The sequence below is a fragment of the Aotus nancymaae genome, unplaced genomic scaffold, assembly GCF_030222135.1.
Source record: "Aotus nancymaae isolate 86718 unplaced genomic scaffold, 86718_ANA_hifiasm-v0.15.2.pri h1tg000059l, whole genome shotgun sequence".
Lineage (NCBI taxonomy): Eukaryota > Metazoa > Chordata > Mammalia > Primates > Aotidae > Aotus > Aotus nancymaae.
Window position 1 is genome coordinate 2,441,234 of NW_026988473.1, and position 14,378 is coordinate 2,455,611.

Genomic DNA, 14,378 nt, shown 5'->3' on the forward strand with positions numbered 1-14,378 from the left:
GCTGAGGGAGGCAAATCACGAGGTCAAGAGATAGAGACCATCCTGGCCAACATACTGAAACCCCGTCTCTACTAAAATATAAAAATTAGCTGGGCGTGGTGGCACGCATCTGTAGTCCCCGCCTGACCAACATGTTTAGTGAAATCTTGTCTCTACTAAAAATACAAAAATTAGCCCGGTATAGTGGCACATGCCTGTAATGCCAGCTACTTAGGAGGCTGAGGTGGGAGAATCACTTGAATCCAGGAGACGGAGGTTGCAATAAGATGACATTGTGCCACTGCACTCCAGCCAGGGCAACAGAGTGAGACTCTGTCTCAAAAATAAAAAGATATGCCATGAGCACTACAAGAGGAATTCCTGAAAAATAACACAAACACACACACACACACAAACACAATCTGGCACTGTAATCCTAAAGTCTCACTGATTTATGAAGTTAAAAATGCTTTTGTTTCTGAGCAGAGGATGCTTAAAAAAAAAAAAAAGCTTTTGTTTTCCTCACCAAAAAAAAAAAAATCTGATTCTATAAAAGTAACTTAAATATTCCTACTGAACTAAAATCATTAAACATCTATGGAATGATCCGCATGAAATTCTACAGCAAGAAAAAATAAGTACTTAACCCTGGTACAGGTTGTTCCAGGCCAGTGGAGCTTAACAGAAATAAAATGTAAGCTACATATATAATTTAACATTTCGTAGCAGCCAATGTTTTAAGGGATTTTTTTTTTTGTGGGGGTAGTGGGCGGGTAACAGGGTCTTGCTCTGTCACTGAAGCTAGAGTGCAGTGGCATGATCACAGATCACTGCAGCCTTGACCTCCCAGGCTCAAGCGATCTTCCCACCTCGGCCTCCCAAGTAGCAAGGACTACAGATGTGCACCACCATGCCCAGCTAATTTTTATTTTATTTTTTGTAGACATGAGGTCTCTCGCTGTTGTCCAGGCTTGTCTCGAACTACTGGCCGCAAGCAATCCTCCCACCTCGGCCTCACAAAATGCTTAGAATAACAAGTATGAGTCACTGTACCTAGGCCAGGGAAATTAATTTTTCGTTGGGACAGGGTCTCGCTCCATCACCCAGGCTACAGTGCAGGGGTGCAATCTCGACTCACTGCAACCTCCACCTCCTGGGCTCAAGTGATCCTCCCACCTCAGCCTCCTGAGTAGCTGAGACCACAGGTGAACACCACCACACCTGGCTATTTTTTGGTATTTTTAGTAGACATGGGGTTTCACTGTGTTGGTCAGGCTGATCTTGAACTCACAGGCTTAAGTGATCCGTTTGCCCCGGCTCCCAAAATACTGCTATGAGAGGTGTGAGCCACTGCACCCAGCGGGAAATTAATTTTAATAATATATTTTATTCAACCCAGTAAATCACTTCAAATGTAATCAATAATGCCATTTCAGTCCAGGGCTATGGAAGTAATGAAACCCCGTCTCTCCAAAAAATAAAAAAATTACCCAGGTATGGTGGTGCATGCCTGTAGTCCTAGCTACTCAGGAAGTTGAGGTGAAAGAACTGCTTGAGCCCAGGAGTTCAAGGCTGCAGTAAGCTAAGATCAGGCCACTACACTCCAGCCTGGGCAAGAGAGTGAAACCCTGTCTGTATAAAAATAAAGAAATAAGAAATAACAATAATACCATTTCAATATGTCATCAATGTAAAAAAATTATTGGGCTTTTTTAATCCTTTATTCATATCAAGTCTTGAAGTTTGAGGCCAGGCACGGTGGCTTACACCTGTAATCCCAGTCCTTTGGGAGGTCAAGGTGCGCAGATCACCTGAGGTCAAGAGTTCAAGATCAGCCTAGCCAACATGGTGATCCTCCCACCTCGGCCTCGAAAAATGCTTAGAATAGCAAGTGCAAGCCACTGAGCCCAGGCCAGGGAAATTAATATTTTGTTGAGACACGGTCTTGCTCCATCACCCAGGCTGGAGTACAATGGTGCAATCTTAGCTCACTGCAACTTCACCTCCTAGGCTCTACTAAAATACAAAAAATTAGGCATGGCTGCAGGCACCTGTAATCCCAGCTATTTGGGAGGATGAGGCAAGAGAATCGCTTTGGAGGCAGAGGTTGCAGTGAGCTGAGATGGCACCACTGCACTCTAGCCTGGCAACAAGAGTGAAAACTCTGTCTCAAAATCAAATATAAAATAAATGAAAAATAAAATATTTAGTATGTATATTTTATACCTACATCTCAATTCACAGTAGCCACACTTCACACACTCCCTAGCAACCTGTAGCTAGTGGCTACCATAGTGGACAACACAACTCTAGGCTATAGGAAGCAGCAGCAGAACCAAAGCTGAGAAAACTAGCCACCAAGAAATTGACTTACTGTATGTATGTGAATCTCCTAAAGCAACATATGCTGAAACAATTGTATATTTTCAGCATAATCAGACAAATACATTATTTACCAAGGTATAACTTACAAACTAAACTGAACCCCTGCTTCTAATATCCTCCATGATATCCTCTAAGCAAAGGAGAATATCACATCTCTATTTCATGCAAAGGGGCTTTACTACACACTCCCTCCCACTCACACTGGGTATGGGAGTTTTGTCCTTTGGCCTTCAACACTAGGTTCAGCCTGAAAACTAGAATAAAATAAGAGGTGCTAAATGTTATGCTCCATTCTCTACCCTACCCCCACCTCCAAAATGGTTAGAGAATTAACACCATTTACTTTGGCATTTTTATTTTATTTATTTATTTGAAACGCAGCCTTGCTCTGTTGCCAAGCTGAAACGCTCAGCTCACTGCAACCTCCACCTCCCAGGTTCCAGCGATGCTCCTGCCTCAGCCTCCCAAGTAGCTGGGACTATAGAGGCACACCACCACATACAGCTAATTTTTTTGTATTTTTAGTAAAGACAGGGTTTCACCATGTTACACAGGCTGGTCTCAATCTCTTAACCTCATGATCCACCCGCCTTGGCCTCCCAAAGTGCTGAGACTACAGGCATGAGTCACCATGCCCGTCCTTTATTTTTTGTAGAGATGGGGTCTTGCTGTGTTGCCCAGGCTGGTCTCATACTACTGGACTCAAGCGACCCTCTCTCCTACAGTTTTCTCCAACTCACCTCTAATTCCCCAGAGAAGAGAGACCATGTCTGACATATCCTGCAACTCTTAGATCCCTCCTCCCAAAGTATTAATAACTATGGCCAGCCCTTTCCTCTTGACATTCCCTTACTTAAACAAGTGGTTTCCAGAGAACTAACTGATTTCAAAATCAATCTTCTTAAATGGCCTGGGATCCACTTCCCAAGTGTACATATAGTAAAGAAACAAAAAACAAAAAATACTATCGATTACTACAAAAGTAATTTAAATACACTTGAGAATCAACGATATGCAGAAAGCAGTTTCAATTGCTCTTCTCTAATAACTTCCCCCAACCTCTTCCTTGCCCCAGTAAGGCAGTGGTAAATTTTTCACATTTTTTGAGAAAAGAAGACGTCATTTTTTACTTGTTAGACTAACAAATAATACCTCTGGCCCTTGGTTGTAAAATTTAAGGTAAACTGAGAGGCAGTGAATTTCGTTAAGCTCTGATCTATTTATTGGCTAGAAAAGCCAATGCATATTTCTGGGCTAAACAGCTGCAGCTGTTTCTTCTAGTTTCTTCCCTTTGATTAAACTTGTCTAGGGTTGTAAAAAATTCTGTAATTTGGTTCAAGATCTGCCATTACACAACAAACTGTTGAATTCTGCTATCCTTTGGTTACTGAGTATATAAAATACAGATTCTAGGCTGGGCACGGTGGTTCACGCCTGTAATCCTACCACTTCGGGAGGCCAAGGAGGGCAGATGACCTGAGGTCAGGAGTACGAGACCAACCTGGCCAACATCGTGAAATCCCCGTCTTCTACTAAAAATACAAAATTAGCCAAGTGTGGTGGTACATGCCTGTAAGCCCAGTTACTCAGGAAGCTGAGGAAGGAGGATCACTTGAACCCGGGAGGCAGAGGTTGCAGTGAACCGAGATCAAGCCACTGCACTCCAGCCTGGGCAAAAAGAGCAAAACACCATCTCAAAAAAAAAAAAAAACAGATTCTAATACCTAGTAATTTAATATTTATAAAATTACAGAATACTATCTTTTCTATTCTTCATAGATGAAATTAAAAATGCGTGTGCGTGTGTGTGTGTGTGTGTGTGTGTGTAAAAGCAAAGAAAGAGATGTGGAAGGATATATTAACTAATAAAATGGTTACCTCTGGTGAAGGGGTTAGGATTGAGGTGACTAAGGGGCTCTTTAGCCTTATCTGTAAAATGTTGATTTCTACAATAATACAGCTATATGTTGCCTGTTTAACTAAAAAATCAGATTTAAAAGACATAAAATTAACTTGTTATATATAGTAATTTATTAAGCTTTGAGAACTCTAACATATACCTTTTACTGAAAGCTCACTGTTGGCAAAGTAGTCTACATTCATTATCCCATTAAATCCTCAAACAACCATAAAAGGTAGGTATCAGTACCACCCGCACTTTAGAAATGAATAAACCTGAGACTCAGAGAGGTCAAGTAGTACCCCGTTCAAGGTTACACAAATATTAGAACCTGGAAGGGACTCCATCAAAACCAGATTATAGCCCTACACTAAGGGAACAGTCCATTTATTTAGGAAGGGAATATTCATTCAGTTAATTCAGGAATACAGATAAAACACTTTTTAACTTTTGCCACTATTAAAGAGCTTCAGGGGGAAAAATCTGCTTTTTCATCTGCCACCATCTGTAAAGGAAGCAAAAATGAATGTTTTGGGATATTTCTTGATTGGCTTATTAACTATGCTAAACATGTTATAACAACACAAATCTATAAATAGTTGACAAGATTTAGGTAGATCTGCAATGCTAAGATATGAACCACCAACCCTTACCCCAGTTCTTTTGATTAATTCTAGGCAAAGTATCATAGACAATTCAGCTAAATTGTACTTTAGGGTGTAGATTATCTCTTTTTTGTCTGTTTTGTTTTCGGTTTTGAGACAGAATTTACAAGCCCAGGAAGGAGTGCCAATGGCATGATGTTGGCTCACTGCAACCTCCACCTCCCAGGTTCAACCATTTCTCCTGCCTCAGCCTCCCAAGTAGCTGGGATTATAGGCACCCACCACCACGCCCAGCTCATTTTTGTATTTTTAGTAGAGACTGGGTTTTACCATGTTAGCCAGGCTGATGTCCAATTCCTGACCTCAGGTGATCCACCCGCCTTAGCCTCCCAAAGTGCTGGGATTAGAGGTGTGAGTCACTGCACCTGGCTGGATTAGTTTTTCTGATGGGGAAAAAAGGACACAATTGTAACCTATTATTTGAGTTTTATCCTATGAAAAAAACATACTTTTCTTTTCTTTTTTGAAATAGGTCTCACTCTGTTGCCCAGGGTGGAATGCAGTGGTGCAATCACAGCTCACTGCAGCCTCAACCTCCCAAGCAGCTGAGATGAGGTCTTGCTATGTTTGTTCAGGCTGGTCTCAAACCCCAGAGTTTAAAAACAACTCTCCCAACTTGGTCTATCTACCAAAGTGTTGTGATCATATGTATGAGCCATAGCACCCGGCCCCGAAATTTTCTTAAAGGAATGCAAAAGTAAACAAATACTTCTAACAAAAATCAGTGATCTAGTAAAAACTTTAAGTAAATCAATCAATATATATGTACTGAGTTGATTTACATTACCACTAGATGATCAGTTAGAGACATTTGCTACAAGAATCTCTAATGAGGATCGGGCAAGGTGGCTCACACCTGCAATCCCAACATTTTGGGAGGCTGAGGTGGGTGGATCAAAAGGTCAGGAGTTCGACACCAGCCTGGCCAACATGGTGAAACCTCGTCTGTACCAAAACTACAAAAAATTGGCTGGGCGTGGTGGTGGGCACCTGCAATCCCAGATAATGAGGAGGCTGAGGCTTGAACCCGGGAGGCGGAGGCTGCAGTGAGCTGAGATTGCGCCACTGCACTCCAGCATGGGAAAGTGCTAGACTTCACCTCAAAAAAAAAAAGTCTCTAATGAAAGGGAACTACTCAGTCTCCAGAGAAAGTCTTTGATCCTTGAAATTTTCACTTCTCCCTACTTTAATAAGGTTTAGCTAGTTCACTGACACTTGAAATCCAGTGAAAGTCCTCTCTTTTAACCTGACCTTTCCCAGAGTAGCAAAAAAGATCTGGCCAAGCCTGGATGAAATACAAACAGGCATATTTCTATTCTCCTACACCAAACTGTCAACAGTGTTCGTTTTCAAGTTGATGACATACTTTGGACTTATACGGCAGAGACTTTCATAAACCTTAGCTCTGTTTCAACTTCCATCTTGTCAGGCTTTCTATTTACATCTGATTAAGGACATTTTTACTATTACTGCTACAAATTAACTTTAGTCTTCAGTGAGGTTCAAGGAAGTTTGAAACATTAACATGATCCCAAATGAGATCAGGAAACTATGTGTCTTTGATAAAATTTTATGAAACATATTTATACTCCAGTTAAGGAATAAATAGATAATATCCAATAAAGTGAAAGACGAAAGCACTGCATTAGACTTTCTAACAATATTAAAGCACATTCTGGGCACAGTGGTTCATGCACCAGCACTTTGGGAGGCTGAGGCAGGTGGATCGCCTGAGGTCAGGAGTTCAAGACCAACCTAGGCAACATATCAAAACATGTCTCAAAAAAAAATTACAAAAATTTAGCCAGGCGTAGTGGCATGCACTGTAGTCCCTGGTACTTGTGGGGCTGAAGCAGGAGGATTGATTAAGCCTGGGAGATGGAGGCTGCAGTGAGCCTAGATTACGCCACTGCACTCCAGCCTGGTAAACAAAGCGAGACTGTCTCAAAAAATAAAAAGGAAGAGAGAGAGAGAATCTGTCACAAGTAGATAGAAAATTATATTCAACTGAATATATTAAATGTTTTAACTTCAACCATGTGCCAGAAACAGTCAACACTCTGATAAATAAGACTGCCAAGATTCTTGCCCTCAGGATTTACAGAAAATAAATGGAAAGACAATCAGTGTGTTATTTACTATAACAGCAGGAAAATCAAATGTTAAAGAAATGGGGGTCAGGTACAGTGGCTTGCACCTGTAATTCCAGCACTCTGGGAGGCTGAGGTGGGTAGATCACTAGGTCAGGAGATCGAGACCAGCCTGGCCAACATGGTGAAACCCCGTCTCTACTAAAAATACAAAAAAATTAGCTGAGCGTAGTAGTGTGTGCCTGTGGTCCCAGCTACTCGGGAGGCTGAGGCAGGAGAATCGCTTGAACCTGGGAGGTGGAGGTTGTAGTGAGCCAAGATCATACCAGAAACAGGAAGATATCGAACGTTTCCTAGAGATACATACAGCTCATCAAAAGCAGGAATTAAAAAAAAAAAATTCCCAAAGGATATAACACTTAAGCTGAAACCTGAAAGGTGGATTTAGAAAGGAAGGAAAATGTCTGATTCAGAAAGAACAGCACATGCAAAGGTCCAAAAGTAAATAAGAGCATAAAACTTAAAAAAGAGAGAAAGTAGCCAAGTACGGTATCATTTTCAGTTAATGAGAAAAGAGAAAAGCAAATTATGGTATAATGGAAAGAAATTCAACCTGAAGAAAGACCTGATATCCAGTCTTTGTTCTACTGCTTACTAGTTGTACAACGTTAGGGTAAGTAATTTTGCCTCTACGAACCTTTATTTCCTAATGAAAAAACTGGAATACTACCATATTCCCCCTCAAAGGGATGACTCAATGATCAGTTTTTTTTTTTCTTGAGACAAACTCTTGCTCTGGAAGGCTGGAGTGCACTGGTACAATCTCAGCTCACTAACACCTCTGCCCTCTGTGTTCAAGCTATTCTCTTGTCTCAGCCTCCCAAGTAGCTGGGATTACAGGCACACGCCACTATACCTGGCTAACTTTTTTTTTTTCTTTTTTTTGGTATTTTTAGTAGAGACAGGGTTTCACCATGTTGGCCAGGCTGGTCTCGAACTCCTGATATCAGCTGATCTGCCCACCTCAGCCTCCCAAAGTGCTGGGATTATAGACGTGAGCCACAGCACCCAGCCTCAAGGAACAGATTTTAAAAACCGTGTGAAAGGTCGGATGCCATGCTTACACCTTTGAAAGGCCAAGGTGGGTAGATCACCTAAGGTCAGGAGTTCGAGACCAGTCTGGCCAACATGGTGAAACCCTGTCTCTACTAAAAACACAAAACAATACCCAGGTGTGGTGGCAGGCATCTGTATACCCAGCATCTTGGGAGGCTGAAGCAGGAAAATCACTTGAACCTGGGAGGCAGAGCTTGCAGTGAGCTGGGATCACACAACTACACTCCAGCCTAGATGACAGAGCAAGATTTCCTCTCAAAAAAATAAATAAAAAGTCAGGCACAATGGCTCACACCTATAATCCCAGTACGTTGGGAGGTTGAAGCGGGAGGATCGCTTAGGTCAAGAGTTCAAGACCAGCCTGGGTAACATAGAGAAACCCTCTCTCTACAAAAAAAAAAAAAAAAAAAACACCAAATATTAGCTGGTCTTGGTGATGCACACCTGTAGTCCCAGTTACTCAGGAGGCTGAGGCAAGAGGATCAAATGAGCCCAGGAGACTATGGATACAGTGAGCTAGTACTGCTCCACTGCACTCCAGCCTGGGTGAGGTAACAGAGCAACACTTGTCTCTAAAAACTTCATAGTAAAAAAAATTTGGGGGTCAGGCACGATGGTAGGGAGATCACCGAAGGTTGGAAGTTCAAGACCAGCCTGACCAATATGGAGAAACCTCATCTGTACCAAAAATACAAAATTAGCTGGGCAGGGTGGTGCATGCCTGTAATCCCAGCTAACTGGGAGGCAGAGGTAAGAGAATCGCTTGAACCCGGGAGGTGGAGGTCACAGTGAGCCAAGATTGCGCCACTGCACTCCAGGATGGGAAATAAGAGCGAAACTCTGTCTCAAAAATAAAAAATAAAAAAAAAGGCCAAGGGCCAGGTGCAATGGCTCACCGTGGTAATCCCAACACTTCGGGGGGCAGGCGGATCACCTTAGGTCAGGAGCTCGAGACCAGCCTGGGCAATATGGTGAAACCCGACTTACTACAAAAAATATAAAAATAGGCCGGGCATGGTAGCTCACACCTGTAATCCCGCAACTTTGGGAGGCTGAAGCAGGCAGATTACAAGGTCAGGAGTTTGAGACCAACATAGTGAAACCCCATCTCTTCTAAAAATACAAAAATTAGGCTGGGTACGGTGGCTCACGCTTATAATCCCAGCACTTTGGGATGCCAAGGCGGGTGGATCACCAGGTCCAGAAATCTTGGCCATCCTGGTCAACAAGGTGAAACCTCATCTCTACTAAAAATACAAAAATTAGCTGGGCATGGTGACGCATGCCTGTAGTGCCAGCTACCCAGAAGGCTGAGGCAGGAGAATTGCTTGAACCCAAGAGGCAGAGGTTGCAGTGAGCCAAGATCGCGCCATTGCACTCCAGCCTGGGTAACAAGAGCAAAACTCCATCTCAAAAAAAAAAAAAAAGACAAACAAAACAAACATTAGCCAGGCATGGGGGGGCATGTCTGTTGTCCCAGCTACTCAGGAGGCTAAGGCAGGAGAATCACTTGAACCCAGGAGGCGGAGGTTGCAGTAAGCCAAGATTGTGCCACTGCACTCCAGTCCAGTCAACAGAGCAAGACTCCATCTCGCAAAATAAACATAAATTCTTTTTAAGGCCAGGCATAGTGGCTGATGCCTGTAATCCCAGCACTCTCGGAGGCCGAGGCAGATGGATCACTTGAGGTAAAGAATTCAAGACCAGCCTGGCCATGGTGAAACCTCGTTTCTACTAAAAATACAAAAATTAGCCAGGCGTGGTGGTCAACGCCTATAATCCCAGCTACCCAGGAGGCTGAGGCAGGAGAATCAATGGAATCCAGGAGACGGAGGCTGCAGTGCTCCAACATCGCGCCACTGCACTGTAGCGTGGGCAACAGTGAGACCCTGTCTCCAAAAAAAAAAGGAAAAGAAAGAAAAAAGCAAAACTAAGTTATAATTCCACTAAGAAAAAGGAACTATTGATTGAGAAAGTTGTAAAAAAGCTTTTGAAGTGGTGGCAATTTCAAATCTTGAATGAGTGGTAGTTACACAGGTATTTGCTTCATAATTATTCACTACACTATATAAACTTATGGTTTATGGTCTTTTCTGCATGTGCTTCTTCACAAGAAGTTAATTTTCAGAAATTGAATAGACACTATTTCATACTGATGCTAGTGATCCCAAAGTTCTGTAGCAAAGACGCAAATACCCTCTCAGATGCTTATGAAATGAACAGACAGGCTGGACACGGTGGCTCACGCCTATAATCCCAGCACCTTGGGAGGCCAAGGCAGGAAGATCACCTGAGGTCAGGAGTTCGAGACAAGCCAATCCCATCTCTACTAAAAATACAAAAATCAGCCAGGCATAGTGGTAAGCGCCTGTCATCCCAGCTACTTGGGAGGCTCAGGCAGGAGAACTGCTTGAACCTGGGAGGTGGAGGTTGCAGTGAGCTGAGATCACGTCACTGCACTCCAGCTTGCTCAACAAGAACAAGACTCCATCTCAAAAAAAGAAACAAACAAAATATATATTATATAACCGAAGTGTTTACAAATGAAATAATACTACCTGGGATTTATTTTAAGACAACTGAGAGGGAGTAGAAGATAGAGATAAAAGAAGAATTTTACATTTTGATGATTGTTCAAGCTTGGCAATGGGTATACAGGTGTTAATTACACCATTGTTTACTTCACATTTAATTTTTATAGTAATTTTAAAAATCGTTTCTAATTTTAATTACTGCACTTTTAGGAATGATAAGGATTTAATAGGAAACACAAAAAAACAAATACATAATTGAGCTCCTTGTATTTTTATTTTTAATGCCCTAAAAAAGTAGATATAACTTACTGTCTAATAAGAGAAAAACTGGCAAATAAACTATAGGAAATCTCAGCCTGTCCAACTTGGTAAAACCCCACGTCTACTAAAAATACAAAAAATTAGCCAGATGTGGTGGCACGCACCTGTAGTCCCAACTACTAGGGAGGCTGAAGCAGGAGAATCGCTTGAACCCGGGAGGCAAAGGCGGAGGGTGCAGTGAGCTGAGATTGCACTACCGCACTCCAGCCTGGGAGATAGAACGAGACTCCCTCTCAAAAACAGAAAAAAAAACAAACTACAGGAAATTACACCACAACTTTTACAAGAGTTTTTAATGACATACAAAAGGACTATAAATTTAGAAAGGAAGGTATACAACTTTACCAAATACAATCTCAGTTACAAAAAAATACCTGTATGCGTGGAAAAAAAACTAGGAATATGCTTAAAGTAGTAATGATCGTTAGGCCTGGTATTATAAATGACACTTTCTCTCTCTCTCTACACACACACACACACACACTTTTTTTTTTTTTTAGAGTCTCACTCTGTTGCCCAGACTGGAGTGCAGTGGTGTAATCTTGGCTCATTGCAACCTCTGCCTCCCACGTTCAAGCGATTCTCGTGCCTCAGCCTCCCAAGTAGCTGGGACAACAGGCACCCGCCACCACGTCCAGGTAACTTTTGCACTTTTCGTAGAGACGGGGTTTCACCATGTTGGCCAGGCTGGTCTTGAACTCCTGACCTCAAGTGATCCACCCACCTCAGCCTCCCGAAGTGTTGGGATTACAGGCTCAAGCCACCATACCCGTCTGTCATTTTCTTTACCTTTCTTGTATTTTCACAACCAACACATATAACTTTTATCACTAGGCCCTTAAAGCTTCTTCTTCATTGACTTGCCCAAGGTATTGATTCTATCAAAGTTGAGGCAAAAACACTAAAAAGCTATGGAAGAGTCATCAGTTCCACATTCCAAAAAACTGATCAATATGAAAAAAATTACAGAAAACTTGATGCATTGAAAAATCCTATTTTAATTTTTGTCAAGTTCTTTGTAATATCCTCTTATTTAATTACAATTTCGAAAGGAGTCTTTTTAATGTCAAATTAATAATACAACATAGCTGGGTATAGTGGCTCACACCACGAGGTCAGGAGTTCAAGACCAGCCTGGCCCACAGAGTAAAACCCCATCTCTACTAAAAATACAAAAAATTAACCGGGCATGGTGGCAGGCAACTGTAATCCCAGCTACTAGGGAGGCTGAGGCAGGAGACTTGCTTGAACCTGGGAGGCAGAGGTTGCAGTAAGCTGAGATTGCACCACTGCGCTCCAGCCTGAGTGGTACTGCGAGATTCCCTCTCAAAATAATAATAATAGAGTATAGCTGGGTGCGGTGGCTCATGCCTGTAATCCCAGCACCTTGGGAGGCTGAGGTGGGTGGATCACCTGAGTCAAGAGTTCAAGACCAGCCTGGCCAACATGGTGAAACCCCATAGATAGTAAAAAAACAAAAATTAGCTGGGCATGGTGGCATGCACCTGTAATCCCATCTATTAGGGAGCATGAGGCAGGAGAAACACTAGAACCCAGGAGGTGAAGGTTGCTATAAGCAGAGATCGCACCATTGCACTCCAGCCTGGGCAACAGAGCAAGACTCCAACTAAAAAAAAAAAAAAAAAACCCTACAAATCCTACAGTACAACTAGTCAATCAACTGTTTTCGGAATTTAACAGCATATGAAAAAAGGACTACACCCAATGGAACTTCTCGTTTTCAGAAACTGAACACAGATTATTTCACAACTAAACCGGTGCCCCTAGTCTAAAGTGCTGTGACAAGGAACCTACTGGATTCTTATGAAATGAGCAGACAGATTTCACTTCAAATGGACATGTGCCAGCTTATCATTCTATTTTCATTAGAGCTTCAGCAGAAACAAATATGACTAACATAAATAGGCATACTTAAGCCATTCAAATGATTATTACAACAGAATAAGATTAAGGAATTTTAGCCAATAGTTCTACTGTAACGTAGGTCTTAAAACTTATGTTCACTTCTATAATTCTAGCGCTTTGGGAGGCCACGGTGAGAGGACTGCTTGAGTCCAGGAGTTCAAGACCAGCTTGGGCAACATAGAAAGACCATGTCTCTACAAAAAAAAATTTTTTTTTTTTTTTTTTTGAGACGAAGTTTCACTCTTGTTACCCAGGCTGGAGTGCAATGGCGCGATCTCGGCTCACCGCAACCTCCATCTCCTGGGTTCAGGCAATTCTCCTGCCTCAGGCTCCTGAGTAGCTGGGATTACAGGCACATGCCACTATGCCCAGCTAATTTTTTTTTTTGTATTAGTAGAGACGGGATTTCACCATGTTGACCAGGATGGTCTCGATCTCTTGACCTCGTGATCCACCCGCCTCGGCCTCCCAAAGTGCTGGGATTACGGGCTTGAGCCACCGCGCCTGGCCTACAAAAAAATTTTTAAATTAGCCAGGCATGGTAGCATGTGCCTGCAGTCCCGGCTACTCAGGAAGCTGAGGCGTGAAGATCACTTGAGCCTGGGGGCAGGTATCAAGGCTGCAGTGAGCTAAGATTGCTACACTGCACTCCAGCCTGGGTGACAGAGCAAGAGTATATCTCAAAAAAAAAGAAAAGAAAAGAAAAGAAAAAAAGGCTGGGAGCAGTGGATCAGGCCTATCATCTCAGCACTTTGGTAGGCCAAGGCGGGCAGATCATAAAGTCATGAGTTCAAGACAGGCCTAGACAACATGGTGAAAGACTGTCTTACTAAAAATACAAAAATTGGGCCGGGCGCGGTGGCTCAAGCCTGTAATCCCAGCACTTTGGGAGGCCGAGGCGGGTGGATCACGAGGTCAAGAGATCGAGACCATCCTGGTCAACGTGGTGAAACCCCGTCTCTACTAATACAAAAAATTAGCTGGGCATGGTGGCGCGTGCCTGTAATCCCAGCTACTCAGGAGGCTGAGGCAGGAGAATTGCCTGAACCCAGGAGGCGGAGGTTGCGGTGAGCCGAGATCGCGCCATTGCACTCCAGCCTGGGTAACGAGCGAAACTCCGTCTCAAAAAAAAAAAAAAAAGTACAAAAATTAGCCAGGCATCATGGCACATGCCTGTATTACCAGCTACTCGGGTGACTGAGGCAGAAGAATTGCTTGAATTCGGTAAGCAGAGGTTGCAGTGAACCAAGATTACACCACTGCACTTCAGCCTGGGTGGCAGAGTGAGACTCTGTCTTAAAAAAAAAGATTGTAGGCTGGGTGCAGTGGCTCATGTCTGTAATCCCAGAACTTTGGGAGGCTGAGGCTGGCAGATCCCCTGAGGTTGGGAGTTTGAGACCAGCATGACCAACAAGAAGAAACCCTGTCTCTACTAAAAATACAAAATTAGCCAGGTGTGGTG

General features: G+C 42.8%; 1 protein-coding gene across 5 annotated transcripts in view; it reads right to left on the reverse strand.

Moving 5' to 3' along the window:
• Positions 1–14,378, reverse strand: part of KDM2A (lysine demethylase 2A) — a 142,117-nt gene that overhangs the window by 99,233 nt on the left and 28,506 nt on the right. Inside the window, exon 3 of one of the 5 annotated variants that reach the window (XM_064364689.1) lies at positions 11,095–11,198. The exons of the other annotated variants lie outside the window; for them this stretch is intronic. The gene's annotated coding sequence lies outside the window, so the exon portion shown is untranslated. The remainder of the gene's footprint in view (positions 1–11,094; positions 11,199–14,378) is intronic. 5 annotated transcript variants of the gene reach the window in all.